This window comes from Enhydra lutris, unplaced genomic scaffold (genome assembly GCF_002288905.1).
Source record: "Enhydra lutris kenyoni isolate GAN:26980312 unplaced genomic scaffold, ASM228890v2 scaffoldscaffold63, whole genome shotgun sequence".
NCBI lineage: Eukaryota > Metazoa > Chordata > Mammalia > Carnivora > Mustelidae > Enhydra > Enhydra lutris.
Window position 1 is genome coordinate 370,227 of NW_019154147.1, and position 17,678 is coordinate 387,904.

At 35.9% G+C, this 17,678-nt stretch overlaps 1 pseudogene; it reads right to left on the minus strand.

Annotated features, from left to right (window-relative positions):
* Nucleotides 1-701: 701 nt before the first annotated feature.
* LOC111158776 lies at nucleotides 702-15,455 on the minus strand (annotated as a pseudogene).
* Between the last annotated feature and the right edge of the window lie 2,223 nt (nucleotides 15,456-17,678).

The following is a 17,678-nucleotide window of genomic DNA, read 5'->3' on the forward strand; positions in this document are numbered from 1 at the left end:
ACCTGACCAGAATAAATAGACTTTGAGTTTTATGAAACAAAGTAAATAATTAATAGCTCAACTATTTTCATTAAATTAGGATCAAATTGAATTTTTATAATCTACTATTATTCTATATTATGGTTTTTAAATAATTGTGGTATACATACAATGACTGAGCACTTGTTATATGTTATGCTAGTTTTATAACATTATTCAATATAAAAATACAATATATTTGAACATAATTTTGAACTTTTAAATATGAATAATTATACTATGGAAAATACACATAAAAGTGGTCTCCTATCACTTTAAAATATAAAGTTAAAACATCACAAATAATGACCTAAAATCTAAAGATCAGAAAATGAAGATATTTTCATGTTAGTATATTCATGTAGTCAATGAATTTTGTCCCTTTTTAAAAATTTATTCTTATTTTTGTATTTTGGGGAGGAGGAGAAAATCATCTTTATTTTTTTAAAGATTTTATTTATTTATTTGACAGACAGAGAGAGAGAGAGATCACAAGTAGGCAGAGAGGCAGGCAGAGAGAGAGGAGGAAGCAGGCTCCCCACTGAGCAGAGAGCCCGATGCGGGGCTTAATCCCAGGATCCTGAGATCATGACCTGAGCCGAAGACAGAGGCTTAACCCACTGAGCCACCCAGGTGCCCCCAAATTTTCTTTATTTACTTATTTTAACAAATACACCAAAGAATCATGCAATCCTTCCAGCATTGGATGCAATCTTGGGCCACAGATCTGCACACTTCTTTGCAATTGGTTCTGCGATAGCAGGACCTTCCATTTTACCTTTATTGTTTACCATGACCCCCATGTTATCTTCAAAATAAACACATTATCTTTCTATTGTGGAATTACCACTGCTGGATGTGCCTTCTTTCTGGGCTCTGGTTTGACTTCCTTCACTGTGGCCTCACCATGGCACCCACACCAGCATCAGTAAGTCTGCTCAGTCATCCCTCGATCCCCTTCACCAGGATAATAAACAGATTTTTGGCTCCTGTGTTGTCCTGTGTTGTCAACACAGTTGATCACAGGTCCTACTGGCAGACCCAGGGAAATCCAGAATTTTGCTCAGACATCTTGAACATAGGAAAGGGATAGAAAAAATAAGCTGTACTTTTTAAATAAATGCATTAATCATTGAAGTAAAATTGAAGACCACATCTTTGTAGTAACTATTTTTGTCTTTTTAAATATGCCATAAAATCTGAAGAAATGCATGTTATTTATTTTATAACTTAGAGCAAATACATATGATTATTTTGCAGGTATTTGAAACTTTTAGGTAAAAAATGTTACAAACCGCTATTTATCCATCAATATCATGACTTCTTTAATATTAAGATTAATCATGAGATCAGAGGAACTTAAAATTGAAAGGATCTCAGAAATTCTTTTTTAAGTTATTTTCCTATATTGATAAGCATACTATTTAATCCCATCCACTATTTCACCCACCACTCCCCTTTCCTCTTGTCATCACCACATATGGCAGATTTAAAAAAAAAAAAAAAAATGGAAGTTACAAAGGGTAAATTGTTTTCTTTAAAAACTAAGAGACATGTATGGCAGATTCCACTAAACATGCATCCTAAGGCACATGGACATACACACAGAATACCAACCACACACAGAGACAAATGTGTTAAAAAGATAATTAGTGAAACTGGGAGAGCAAATCCTTATAAGGAGCTAAAAGGAAAAAAGCCAGTCTGACTTGTAACTAGAAGGTTACAAAGAATTTGCAAATAAGCTATCTTTGGAGAATTAAACAGGAAGATCATGGCATAATCAACCTGGACAGGGATAGACAATCTATCTTAGAAAGACAAAGATTCTCTCAGAAGAGAAAGCCTTGAATGAATCGTGATTGCATGAATTCACACAAAATGAATATCCAACAAAATATCAATATCAATATCAATCAGAAGGAACATAGGTTAAGCATGAAAAATAAAATAAGCAGAGTTCAATGTCAAATATAATCACTAACCATCCAAGGACAGCCCAAGGAAGTGGGTGACATAGGCCAAAGGCTTTTCCTGTCCAGTTGTAACAGTACAGCTTCATCTAATCCTATCATCTATTTAAATCTTATAACTAATTCTGTTTTTGTGATTTTGTATTCACCAAGCCATCTTCTAATTGAGCTGTGTTTTCCCACTGAAGCATCTGAGGAAGAGAATGACTGCTCAGCCCGGGGACTGAAATAGTGTATATACTAACCTGGCCTGTTGTATTTCTGATTGTGAATGAACAGCCCCCTGGTTGGAATTTGACAATGCATGTAAATTTCCCAAAGGGAAGATATGTTGGCCATAGGACTCAAACGTCTAATACCTCAACAATTAAAGTTTATGCCACAAAATAGCACAGATTTGATTAATATGAGTTGTCACTGGATCCTGACCAATCAGGTTTTGGATCCTGCAAAAAATAAGACCGATTCTGAATCACCTCATAAATTCATGATCCAAGGAATCTGAAGTGAAACTGAGCTTGCTACAGTTTCCCCAGTATTACCACATTAATCATAGGGATTGTCTGTACTCTGAAATATCTAGAACTCACTTTAACAGGAATGATTCTATAAAGCTGGTATTGTGATTCACATTTGATACATGGAGAACTGAGGTATAGTGGTTATATCACGTTTTCAAGCTGACACAGTTAATAAATGGACTTAGAATTGAAACTGGGTCCTTGTAGTCAGGGCAAACTCAAGTGATTACAAAGGTAGTAAGTGGATAAAGAAGGTATAATGAGGGGGTTCCTATAAGACTTAGTCTTTAATTGTCTGCCTTTGGCTCAGGTCATGATCCCAGGGTCCTGGGATCCAGTGAGTGTGCTCCCTGCTCAGCGGGAGGCCTATTTCTCACTCTCTTGTTTCTTCTGCTTGAGTTTCCTTTCTCACTGTCTCTCTCTCTGTCAAATAAATAAATAATTAATTAAATCAAATCCTAGGGGGAAAAAAAAGTTATAATGAGGACTGCTTAAACCCGTGTAAGTTGTAAACTTGTAACAATGTAGGTCCCAAAAATGTCAAATATTCTGATTTTATATGAAACTCTTGATTTTGAAATATTGTTATCTAATTTAAAAATAAGTTTTGGACACAATGAGATGAATAAAACACTTATGTATAAGCTCATTTGGGCTATGGGACACTAATCTGTGGCCTGTGAGCCCAAGTAAATACTTCTGTTATTTAGAGTCAGAAGGTTTTTCTAAATTCTGGAAAAAATAATTACTAGCCAGAAATTAAATTCTCTGATGAGGACTTGGAGTGCTAATAGTCTATGCTACTCAGTGCTGATCTTATGCGTATGATTTAGAAGCAAAAACAAGTGTGATTTGCTTTTTTGTAAAAAATTGTGAGACCATATCCTACCTCTTCTAAACAAGGGGTTTCGGATGTATCATAAAGCAACTAGAATTTTCCTAAAGAAGTAGTTACCTGATATTTCACCACAAGAACAAGTAACTGAAAATATTATTTGAAATTATAAAAACAAATAAACCAACACTGCGATGATTTGGAACTAACTTTTAGCACAGTAATTATCTATAGGACACAATCCGACATTAGAACATGGATAACTTGTGGTGTAGATAATTATATACGAGTAGACTGCTTTAAAAACTGTAAATCATTTTCCTTTTAGTGTGGGCTTAATGCTCTCAATATGTCTTTGGTGTGTCTTTCATAATTCCAAAGTTAAAGAGCTTCTGAACTTGGAAAAACCAACTGAAAACTAATTATATGGGATAAACAGCACTCAATGGACAATGACATCTTAGCCAAGACATGGTTCTGTCTAGGTGAAATACATTTTACGTGTGCATATTATTCTTGTTCTCTCTGAAACTTGCAAGAAGGAAAGTTATTTGTTTCCACTCATAAGGATGCATTAATTCTCCACAATATATACTTAAAGGGATCTCTTTATACTGAGAAAGAGAGAAAGAGAGAGAAAGGTATAAGACCATTATATCATAGCTTCTGTAGAAAGTATTATTTTATATTGTATGCCATCTACATAAGTTAAAAGTTTGAAACGGTTTAAAATAATTGTTTTATTTAAAAGGAGAATATTCTCCAAATAACTAATTTGAAACAAAATGCTAATGTCAAAGGAGAATATATCAGTCAAAATGGTACAGAAATGCAAAAATCTATTATAGAAGTAAAAACTGCAAGTTATGTTTTCATAGTATCGAAGGTTAGACAACCTAACCGTGAATCTGATTCTCCTACTTCAAATGCAGATTTGCTCTCATGTCGTGAAAAGAATAGTTTAATTTCAGTAGAAAACAGGCAGACCACCACGTTCTGCAGCAGTTTTCCCTGTTGCATTAGAGCTGCCGAGTGATGAGGAAACCCATAAGGTGGGTCAAAGCAAGTGAATAATTCTCAGTTGAGAAAACAATTGCCTTTTGACTGTAGACTAGGCAATTTTTCTTCAGATCTCCTACTTCTTAAGGGACCCCACCTAAGAGACAGTGTGAGCCCTATTGTGAACAAATGAGATAGCCATCTCTGGATCAACTCCACAGAGGCTTCAAGCAATATTAGAAACTGACCCAATGATGCCCTAGATATTGCATTTCTAAAAACAGGTCTTGAGATGCAGTGCCTTTTCTTTGATTGTTTAAAAACAGGGACATTTTTTGTGTTCAAACACAGGAACTAAAATCACAAAAGCACGTTACTACAAAAATGTGTAAAATCTATCTCATAAATACAAATTAAGCAAATCTTGTGGCTAAGATGTCTTTCTATTAATAATTTTCCTAATTAGAATCCCGGTGGTGCGAGTATTTTCTGGTCCAAAGATAATAATTAATTAAACTACTGATATATCTCTCCTCTTAAAATGTAGAGGATGTTATGTCATTAAGTTAATAGCTATTTATTAACTACTTACTGTGTACCATTTACCTACAACCGAGCTAAGAACTGCCACTTCCAAAAAAGTTTTATCTGATATAGTCTACTAATGGGATGAATAGTGCTGGGAGGTATCAACAGGGACCTCATCACCAGCCTTCACCTAAATCATTCCTGATTGATGGCTATCTCTGCTGTCCTTAAAGATCTCCTAGAGAAGTGCTCCCAATTCATTAACAAATTCTATAAGGGGGAAGTTCTCCCTAATAACCAGTGTCTTCGCAGAGCCAAAATCTGTTTCGTCTAATTTTGCTGCCGTTAAAATTGTAAATAGCTGCACTATTAACATGTCATAATTTAAAACACCTAAGTTTAACTATGTTTCCTGTTTCTTTCTTTTTCTTTTTGTTTAAAAGAAAGATGTATCTCTTTTTATATCTACCACTAACCTATCACGATTTCAGCATTGCTCTCACCTTATGTCTTGCTCCATTATTTATTTCTCTTTCTCCTATACGAGCTGGTCCTTCCTCCTAAGCATGCAAAGATGTTCACGTTTCTCTCGTATTCTCTCATATTAAAAAAAAAGCCCAATTTATTCTTACCTCATCCCTTCTGTTTGTTAATTTCACTTCTTTCCATCCTTAGCCTGGTTATTTTGCTTTTCCTTCCATTCTCTCCTTAACTCGTTGTGAGCCGACTTTTCTTACCAGTGTACAGAAATTGCTCTTATAAAGATCACTACTAATAGCTTAACTGCAAAATCTAATTTCCACTTCTCATTCTCATATGAGAAGTAAGTACATTCAAGTAAGAGATACATAACACGATTGACCACTGTTAGCACTATTAAAATGCCTGCAGTTTAAAGCAATTTAATATATTCTCTTTTACATTTTAGTCTCTCTTAGGTTTTGTGACTACGGTCTCTCCTGGTTTAACTTTTCCCACTCACTCATTATACGATCATTTGTGGTTTCTCTTCTACCCACTCCTTAGATAGTGGTGTAACTCAGAGTCCTCAGCTTCTATCTCTTTGTTTCGTGTATATTCTTTGTGGATGATCACATGCACAACAGCAGAGTCCCCTGCTACTTAGTTATAGATAACACCAACTCCATAACCCAACCCAGACCCTTTTTTATTGCTCAAGCTCCATATGCCTCCTGGTATCCTTAGCCAGCTGAATATGTGAACTTCATCCCTAGTTTTAATTGCAAGGATCACCATCTCACGTGTTCATCTGCAAAGATATGAGTCACTATTCTTTTCTCTCTTTCCCTTTACTTTCCGTATCTAATTAAATACAAGTTTCTGGTCCATGACTTATACTTCTCCATTAAACAGTCCCTAATCTCCAGTCTCAACATTACTACTTCGTCCCCCAAAGGAGCCATTTCTTTCATCTTCTGCTAGTTTTGTCTTCCCATCTTGCTCCTTTTCAAGTCATTAACTAACTTGTTTTCAGAGGAATGCTTCTCAAACACAAAAACCACCACGTTACTTCTACTTACAAATTTTCATCTGTTCGCCAGTGCTTATACCAGGGAGAGTTCAAATTTCATATTTTGGCCCCTTCAGTCACTAATCATCTTATTCCCACCTGCTTTTTCAGTCCTCTGCCCTGTCGCTCACATCCTGCAGTCCTCTACACCCAGCTATACATACACATACAAGCACACATCCCATGCTTATCTGTATGAAGTAACTTTCAAGTCCCCAGTTAAAACATGCCTCTGGGCTTCTGCTGCCTGTGTCACAGCTCTGTCTGCCACTGAATTCAGACCTGCCGTGCTGGACAGTTCTCCACAAGCTCTGTCTTCATGAACTACCCTTGGTCGGGGGGGTGGGGGGGAATCCTCAACCAGTAGTGGGCAGAAGTGGTGGATAAATAGTCTATTATCCTGACTTTTAGGGGAACAGCATGCACACCTTCCCTTTATTTTCAGGGGCACTGACAGACTGAGATTTGTTGCTTGGGGCAAAACTCAGAATGAAAGCTTGTATTGTTTTTAATTCTTTTTCTTTCTCACTGTGCTCTTCCCCTCAGTCCTATTTACTAGGCTCACTCCCCCAAATAAATTCTGTGTATTCAAGACAGTATCTAAGGTTTTACTTCTGAGGAGCCCAAACTAAGCCTCTGCCATGCATGAGCTTTTGGACATGTCATTACACTTTTCTGAAATCCCCAGTCTACACATGATTCACATGAAAAAGTTCCGTATTCTCCTACATTATGGTTTGTGAACATTTGCTTGGTAAATGTTATCAAACTTTTAAAACAATCACCGTTTTTAAAAACATTACTATTTTTTTTTTCTTGTCATCAATAGGAACTATTAGTTTATCATCATCTCTCCTGTAATAGACCATGAATGGCTTGGGAGTTCAGACCAGGCTTAATTACCTATATATTCCAATGCCTAGCATAGTGACTTAATACATAATGATATTGAATTGTTTGTATTGAGCAAATAACATTTGGATTTTAATAATGATGACATGGACATTTGTATTTTAATAATAATGACATTTGATTGAAAGAGATGAAGCATTCTTTGGATATATTTCAGTGATATAATCAAGAATTCCTTGAATTTTAAGAAACAATAATAATAAAACAAAGCTAAAATGATCCTTAAATAATATCTATGATATGAAAAGAGCAATATTATAAAGACCCCAAAAACTTAGAGGTTGGTGGTGGTAGTACGAGCTGGAGTTAGAGGGAGTGGTCAAATTGAAAGTCCTAGAGACTAAAGTTCCAGGTGGATCTAACTGCCCTTTAAGTAGTATGTTCAGAAGCCATGAATCCAGAGTTGTCAGTGAGTATTTGCACATGAAATGAGAAGCTGTAAACATAAGAGGAATTAACCATAGGCAAAGCACAGAATCAATTATGTACCCATAGGAATGAAGAAAAAGTTTGCTGGGATCATTGAACCTGAGAAGATAGCCAGATGATGAAAAATCAAAGCACACTGGAAGGAGAACAAAATTAAGAAAAGGCAAATTCTTTTTTTTTTTTTTAAGATTTTATTTATTTATTTGACAGAGAGAGATCACAAGTAGACAGAGAGGCAGGCAGAGAGAGAGGAGGAAGCAGGCTCCAAGCTGAGCAGAGAGCCTGATGTGGGACTCGATCCCAGGACCCTGAGATCATGACCTGAGCCAGAGGCAGCGGCTTAACCCACTGAGCCACCCAGGTGCCCAAGAAAAGACAAATTCTGAGTAAAATAGTCTTAGAGCCACTTGGAAAAAGAAATAGAGTTTGAGTTATCTTCATTTTCTTGGAGACTCCAGCTACTTTGGAAAAGTAGCCCAGTTTGACCAGTGATATCCCTTCTTATTTTTCAAAGAGCTATTCCTAATGGGACTGTGAGGAATGTATAAAATCATATTTCTGTAAATTAGTGATAAAATAATGAACATTTAAATATATTTGATATTTAACACAATTGAATGAATGTAATTCATCTTATAGGTTATGATACTTCAAGGATATACTCGGTTCCAAATGAATAACATAGATGGTTAAAAATGGAAGTAAAATTTTTCAAAAGTACCTAACTTACATAAAAATATGAATGTATTTAAGATTAAAGTAGACCTAAAAAGAAATAATTTAACTATAGAAATATATTGCATATTATTCACACAATGAAGGTTAATATTATAATATTATATTTAATAACTTACCCTGAAACAAGTTGTAGTGTGAGAGTTCCAATTGTCTAGAAGAGGCACACAGAAGGTAAATTTTAACATATATAAAAATAAAGTACCACTGTGTTTAAAAACTAATTGTAAATCCTTATCAAAATATTAGTAAAACAAATCAGGCCATATATATATATGTGTATATATATATATATATATATATATATTTAAAAGCATTAAACTTCATGACCAAATAAGAATTATCTAATTAAGGGGTGGAAAGGTAATTCAACATCCAAACATATGTTAACATAATATATCATGTCTTGGTTTTCTATTGCTATGTAAGGTAACGTTTTCACAGGGCCTGGGGATGATAACTTTGAGGGTTATTAGTCAGCCTACCATGGTGCTCCTTCTGGTCCCAGAGGGAGCCATTCCACAAAAAATATATTCACCATATCCTAAGGTCTTCAATATAATATTAATTCAAGTCTCAAATCTCACCTAGACTTATCTGCTCACAAGTACCAAATTTTATCATCTAAATTATTGAAATTAGTAAAGCTCTAGGGGTAATCCATCCCGAGGCAAAATTCCTCTCCATCTGTGCAGCTGTAAAACTAGAACATAAGTTAACTACTCCCCAAACACGGTGCTGGAACAGGTATAAGAAACAGTTATAGATATTCCCATTCAAAAATGAAGAAAATGAAAGGACAAAAGGAATCACCTGCCCAATAAAATTAAAATCCAATCATTCAAACTTTAGTTTCAGGGGCTAGAAACAATCATCTGTGGCTTATTATAAACAGCAAGGAGAAAACAGTCCACACCTTCAACACTCTGCTTGAAAATCTCAGCTAAATATTGAAGTTCATTGTTTACAAATTCTAGGTTTCGTATAGCTTGTAAAGCATAATTCAGCTAAGCTTCTTGACATTATATAACAAGGATTCCTTGTCTCCAGTTTCCAAAAGCATGTTCTTGATTTCCTGTTGAGCCCTCATCTGAAGCTCCTTTAATACTTATATTTCTGCCAATAATGTGTTCTCTAAGAAAACGGATTTTATTCTATGATGTTCCTCCCTTCCTTCTGAGTTCTCACTGATGGCACCTTTAACACCCAGCTTATTCAAGGCAATCTAGAATTTTTCTAATGTATTCTTCATAATTCTTTCAGGCTTTGCCTACTGTCCAATTCCAAAAGCTACTACCACATTTTTAGGTATTTGCTAAAGCAGTACATCATTTCCAAGTACCAAGATCAGCATTAGTTTCCTATTGCTACTTAAGATAACATATATTCACAGGTTCTAGGAATAAGGTGTGGGCATCTGGACATATTTTGGGGGCCATTATTCAGTCTATCACATCACATTAATAGAATAAAGACCAGAGTGCCTGGGTAGCTCAGTCGTTAAACAGATGCCTTCTGCTCAGGTCATGATCCCAAGGTCCTTGGATCAAGCCCCGCATCGGGCTCCCTGCTCAGTGGGGAGCCTGCATCTCCCTTTCCTACTTCTCCTGCCTGTGTTCTCTCTCTCACTGTGTCTCTCTCTCTCTCTGTCAAATAAATAAATACAAATCTTAAAAAAAAAAGATGTTTAATAGAATAAAGACCAAAAAATCACATGGCCATCTCAACAAATAAAACAAACAAAAATGACAGAATTCAATATTCATTTATTATAATAACCCTCAAAAAACTAGAACCAGAATTACAAAGGAACTGATAAAACACATCTGTGAAAAACCCACAGCTATCATCATCCTTAGTGTTGAAATATTGAATGCTTACTCTTTACGATTAAAAATAAAGCAAGAACGTCTGTTCTCACCACTTCTGTTCAATGATGTTTTGTAAGTTCTAGCCAGTGCAATAAGGCAAAAAATTTTTTCTAACTTAACACCATACAGAAATTAGAAAGGAAAAAGTAAAACTGTAATAACTGATGACATAATCCTATATACAGAAAAACCCAAGGAATATATACATATATGCACACACCGTTAGAACTAAAAAATGAGTTTAGTAAGGTTGCAGAATACAAAATCAAAATATAAAACTAAGTTGTATTTCAATATACTAAAAATGAACAATCCAAAAGTGAAGTTATAAAAATAATTCTATTCAAAACAGCATAAGAAATAAAATTTAAGGGAAAAGTTAACAAAAGAAATAAAAGGAGGACAAAGAAAAGTATGAAACATTGCTGAAAGAAATAAAAGGAGATTTAAATAAAGGGAGAGAAATCTACAATGCTATCTTCTGTTTCCTTCAGAGAAACACCCACCCCAGTGTTGACAGCCTCTACTGTCCTCTTGTACATACAGAGATCCAACAACTCACACTGCTCTGCAGTTGTCTTCTGGGTGAAAAAAGAAACTATTTTTTTAAAGATTTTCTTTATTTATGTATTTGAGAGAGAGAGAGAGAGAAAGAGCATGAGAGTGGAGAAGGTCAAAGGGAGAAGCAGACTCCCCGGGGAGCTGTGAGCCGGATGCAGAACTCGATCCTGGGACTCCGGGATCACGACCCAAGACGAAGGCAGTTGCTTAAACACCTGAGCCACCCAGGCGCCTGGGGAAAAAAAAAAAAAAAAAAAAACCTATCTTGATCAGTACAACATAAATTATTGTAGACAGAATTATTCAGGAAGGAAGAGAGAAAAATAAGAAGATGAGGGAGAGAAGAAAGGGAAGAAGGGGTTATTCTCTTTTAAAATCAGATTTTTTTTCCCTTCAAAAGCATCTCTTTATGTCTTCATACACAGTCTATGGGGTATAATAATCCTGTATCCCAGGTGCATCATAGCAAGCCAGAATGTTGTATTTAATACCAAACGCCACTGTTAAAGAGTGTGAAGAAGAGGACAGGTGGATGAAGATGCTGAGATTATTTTGGCCTTGAAATGTGTGTATGAAGACACAGCAGTTTTCAAATATTTGAAAGAATATCATGTGGGAAGGAAGATGGTATAATATTTTGGGGGTTTGGGTTTGTTGTTTTTTTTTTTTTTTTTTTTTTTTTTTTATGTTGCAGAAGAGAAATTAGTCTCAGTGGAAGGACCTTAAAACTGAAAATTGGGATCAGTAAGATGTTTCTTTCTGTAGTCCTCTGTCAGAGGCCAGAAGATCATCTTCCGTGTTGTTCGAATGTGCCCTGTTTTCAGGTAGCAGGTTGTTTTAAGTCTCCTCTAATAATAATTGTTTAGCTCATATGTTAAGAATATACCAACTGAACCATTCTAGAGTTAACTTGGAATATTTGAAAATTCTAAAGGAGCAAAACTTCATTTGTAGGTGTCATGTTTATTTTACAAACGTTGTTGGATGCTTCACTGATATCCATGAGTAGCTCCTGAAATAATTTCCTCTAATTGAGCAAAGTCATAGACTTCATGCCACATGATATTACTGTATGTAAATTTGTATGACCTACATGTATGTCCAATTCATGTTGGAACGGATAATGTCCTTTAGTTACTGATTCCATTTCAAATCAGTTTCTTGATAGTGCCAACAGAAAGCAGAGAGATGCCTAACTGTTGCCACAGGTTTTTCCTCTTCTTAAAAAATGAAAACACACCCAGTTAGGAAAAAAATGAACACTATAAAAAGATTTTTACAATGTTGCAGCTTTAAAAACATATTTAAAATATATGAAAATGTCAAGCACCTGCATTTTCATTCATTAGCTTACAGGATAAATCAATAATGAAGGCAAATAACATGATGTAGAATGAATGAAATCAATTTAGTAAGCCAGTCATAACTGGAAAGTCTGCATGTGCCATATTCACTAACATGTCCAGTCTTTATATTAAAAAAAATCTTATTCTTGGAGCTGAGTCTTACTTGTACTTTATAATATAGTTTGGATAAATATAAAATAGCAGCCAAATACACTTATATAAATCAAACAGATCTCATAGGTTTTCACCATATGTACTGAGAAAGAAACAGGTTTACCAATTTCTTCTCAGAAAGGATTAAGACTTGAACTCCTCAAGAGGAAGCAAGCAATATTACAGGCACTGTGTGACAAGGCACACTAATATTTGAATCATTAAATGAGGAATTTTTTTCTTAAAGTTCATAATTTAAATGCGTCAGCAACCTGATTAGATAGCGTTAAAAATTAGCTTTTAGCTGCTAATAAGCTTCCCCTTGGATCTGTAGCCTGTTTTCCTGAGGCAAAGAGAAAAGGGAGCTGCATGAGCCACTGTTTGCAATGTATGAATAAGATGACAAATGGGAAGAGGGCGTGGATGTTGATGAAGAAGGTTTGATTAGCAATTGGCAGCATGAAAACTTCTGAATTATTTTGCAAATTTAAAGAAAGGTTACACATGCAGTTGGTGAACAGAATTATAGACACAAAAATAGAACTATCTGAAGAAGCAGACATTTTGTTTTCATGCATGTGATTTGGGTATTTTTGCATCTCTTTATCTTTAATCAAAACTCAGACTAGGATCTTGATATGAGGCAAGTGGAATTTACTTGTATGTTGCTTGGCCACCAAGCAAATATCACTAGTGTTTCCCCAGGCCACACCAGTCTAGGGTAGTAGTGGAGTAACAGTAAGTAACAGAATGTAAGTGATAAGTGCAAAGCTTCACCAGACTGTGAGAACACATGAGGTCACATTTACATTAATCCCCTAAATCTCTACACTTGGAGCCTCCACCTGTTTGGCTAGCATAGGGAATTCGGGGCTATTCCAAGTTTGTTCTTCCCCAAATATTTGCAACACCCCAAATATCACATGTACTTTGAGATGTCTCAAAAATAAGTAACAGCAAGAACAAAAACAAAAACAACAACCAGAATTGTCTAAAACAGGGAGAAAAAAATATATCATTTAATAACAAGAAGACCAGAGGTAGTGTGGTTTCACCTTGGGCTCACTAGCATCATCAAGGACCCATTTTGTTTTCGCTGCTCACCCTAACATTATGAGGGCTGCCTTGTGCTCTACTTTTCAAGGGCTACTGTAACAATGTACCACAGCCTAGGTGGCTTAAAAATATGGGAGTTTATCCTCTCACTGTTTTGGAGGCTGAAAGTTTGAAATCAAAGTGTCAAAGGGCAATGATCCCTCTAGGGAAGAAACTTTCCCTGCCTTTCCTTACATTTTTGCCAGAGGTCCTTGATGTTCCTTGGTTTGCAACTCCAGTTTCTCCTATATCCATTACATGGTATTGTCCCTGTGTATCTCCTATGTCTGCATTTCCCTCTTCTTATAATGACAACGATCATTGGATTAGATCCTGCTGTCAACAGATATGACCTCATCTTAACCTGATTATATCTGCAAAGAATTTGTGTTCAAATAAGTTCACATTCACAGGTTCTGGATGGACATGAATTCGCAGGGGGGAAGATATTGTTCAACCCAGTACACCTGGTTTTTCACCAGTTCCCTCATATTTGCAGAATGACTGCTGTTGCAGATGTCACCTTCTCAACATAACTAGATGCGGAGTCATGAAAGAAGACTATCCCTACTTGTTTTCTCATTTTCAGAATAAAGAAATTTCTGAAATGTCTAGTGGTTCCACCCAGCCTATATTCCTTCATGTCTCATTCATAAGAAATGGTTGCCTTTTCTAAACCATTAATTAGCTAGAAGGAAGAACAATTTCCATGGTTAGTACATATTAAGTGTATTTCCATTCCTGGATTATGAAGGGTTTAATCTTCACTAAAGTACATGACTACCCATTTATGAACAGACTTAATCTTTTTTCCCCCCAAAATGGACATCTGTGACAAAGGAAGTGTTGGAAAATGACTTCTTTACAAATATGAGAGACTCAATCTTGTTGATTCTTACCATAAAGAGCAATACTTCTTATGATACTTTCAGATGCATATTTCTACTGTAGATTCTATAATACCAAATCTTTATTAGTCCTAAGAAATTTTCATGACATCTAAAATTCTTATATTGACTATCTCGGTTGCTTCAAAAAGTGAGGCTACCAGAAGGTAGTCCAGAAAACAGCTACTATGGATGCTCCTGTCTCCACCTTTACTATGGCTGAAAAACAAGAAACAAAATACTACTCGTTTTTGCCTTTATTCTTTAAAGATTTTACAGGATGAGACTGACAAGTTCCAATTAATCATTTCCTTAGACCTCAATAGAGTTTTATACATTCACGGAAAGGATGGTATTATGGGCTAAGTTTTGTACCCCCTTCTCCAAATTCATATATTGAAATCCTAACCTCCAATACTACAGAATGGGACTGTATTTAAAGATAGAGCCTTTAAAGAGGTAATATGGAGTCATATGGTTGAGTCCTAATCCAATATGACTGGTGTCCTTATAAGAAGAGATGGTGTTAAGAGATTCACATGCACAGAGGAAAGAACATATGAAGATACATGAGGGGTGGCCATCTGCAAGCCGAAAAGAGAAGCCTATGTAGAAACTATACATGTTGACACCCTGATTTTGGACTTTTAGCCTATAGAACTGTAAGAAAATTAATTTATATTGTTTAAACCACCCAGGCTGTGGTATTTTGTTATGGCAGTCCTAGAAGACTGATACAGATATCTACTTTCAGGAACTGAGTGGCTGAGGATTCATGCCCTTCATGTGCAGTTAACCAACAACTCATAGAAAAGTCACCTAAATTCTATAGTTTACAGATTTTTGGTGAATTTTATCTTTTACAACTGATACACACACACACAAACACATAGGACCATTCTTTCGAAAATGAGCCAGAAAGTCTTGCTTTGAATACACCAGAAAAGTATGAGAAAGGCTTGTTCAGAATGAGACAAAATATCTGTCACATATCACTCACCTGCTGGCAATCTTGCTTTGAATTCCATCTCAGTTCTCATCATCAGGATTACCCAAGCCATTTTTCTCATGAATATACTACCAAACAGTGCTCACTGACTGCTGCACTGGAGAGGCATTCCAATGGCAGACGACATAGTTTTTAAGTGTAGACACTCTGGAGTCAGATTTCCTGGGCTTGAATCTCTGTTCTTCTACCACATTGGGTGGGTAACTTAAGACCTTCTTGTCTCTACCACAGCATATATAAAATGAGGAAGATAGAAGAGTCTACCTCATGGGCTTGTTAGGATTAAATGAGGTAATATGTGTAAACACATAAGAAGTGTTTAGTAAATGGAAGCTAGAAATAATAGTACCAAGCCCTTGCTGAGATAAGGCTGTTCAGCATTGTAGAGGGAAGGTGACAGGTTGGAATGAGACAAAACCTTCTCTGTCCCCTCTGCACATTGATCTTAAGGCAGTGCTGCCCATGCCCTGAGCTTTCATGAATTTTATTTCTCATTATCTTCTTCCATGCAACTATCTCTGTCTCCCCTGCTCCCTCAATCTCTCTCTCTCTCTCTCAGATGATATCTATTTCCCTCTAGCTCAAAACCAATTCCTTTATCTAAAAGGTAAAGGAAACAGTTTATAAACGCCTACTTAGACTTTCAATTGATTCAACAGAGAGTACTGCGTACCCACGATGATCAATGAACAATGTTCTGTGCTGGAATTCCAGTGAGGAGACAGACATGTTTCCTGTCATCATGGAGCTTACAATCTAGCAGATGATATGGACAATTATGGTATTTTCAAATGTGATGAGAAATCAAAAAATACAAAGTCCTATGCATGTATAGGGTGAAGACTAACCTACTTCCTAACCTGAGAGTTGTCGATTAGCTCAGCCATGACAAGAAAGGAAAGTATTGCAGACAGTGGCAAAGTATGAACAAAGGTCTTGAGAAAATATAGGGGAAGATACATTGGAGGAAATGAAACATGACTGGCATGACTGCAGCATAGACAATGAATGCCAAACGAAATACAATAAAACTGCAGAAGCCAGTAAATCCTTGATGCAGCAGGACCGTATAGGTCATGTTAAACATTTTCGTCTTTATCTAAAGGAAAATTAAGGGTATTGTGTAATAGGGCAACATAATCATATGTGAGTCTCTAAAATAGCACCTTGGCTCCAATATAAGTAATGGACGTCAAGATGGGTGGGAGGGAGACAAGTCTCCTTACCAGGAAGGCCAGTTATGAGCCTGTAAGAATGGTTGAAGTGTCAGGTGCTTAGGATGGTTGCAAGGGGTTAATGGGTGGGTTTGGGATAATCAGTCGATGTATTATGGAGTGACTGAATAACTTCTAGAGTTTTGGCTTGAGCATTGTTTGGATGGTATTGTCATTTATCAGGGAAAACAGGGTAAGCAAAAGAATAGGACAGGATTAAAGATGATTGGTATAGTCAGGCTTATACAGTTATAAATGTGCTTGGCAGCTGGCCAGATGGGACAGTGTGGAAATATATAGGTCTGGAGTTAAGAAGAATGTTTTGAACTAGAAGTCAGACTTTGGGAATATTTGGCCATGGGAGAGACAGCTACCACATATGAAAATGTAGTCTGTATTCTCAAGCATTTGCTATGAAGATTAAATTAAGTCACAAAATGCAATTGGCTTAGTGTTCGATGCGCAGTAAAATACCATTTAATAATGGGTTGTTGTTATTATATTTATATCCACACAAACTTACAAGGTTAGGAGTAATATGATTTCCATTCTAAAGATCAGGAAATGGAAGCATGGAGAAGGTAATTTATTTGCAACCATCACACAATTACTAAGATATGGATCTAGAATTTAGTCCTACGTCCATGTCTGTCAAAATCCAGAACCTGTACAGCAAGCCTCCTTCTTCTTTTTTTTTTTTTTTGCTTACAAACAATTAAAATCTATCTATTATCATTAAAATATTTCTTTGAATATAAAATTTTCCTTGAAAAGAGCCAGAGCTTTCAGGTCATTCAGAAAAAAACATACTTTATGATACTGCCATTGGAAAATTATACTAAATAGGTAGAGCATTAAACAGTTTTCCATTAACCAAGCCATCAATATGTAAAAATCCATATACTTTTAGCAAATATGACAACTTTTATTACCTAAAAGTCAGCCAAAGTGTCAAATATTATTGGTTTGAAAAGTATCCTTGAATTACAATGGAGGGATCAGCTCTTGAAACAAAGAGAAATGAGTTACATCTTTGGAATATTCATTTTGAGGTTCATCCA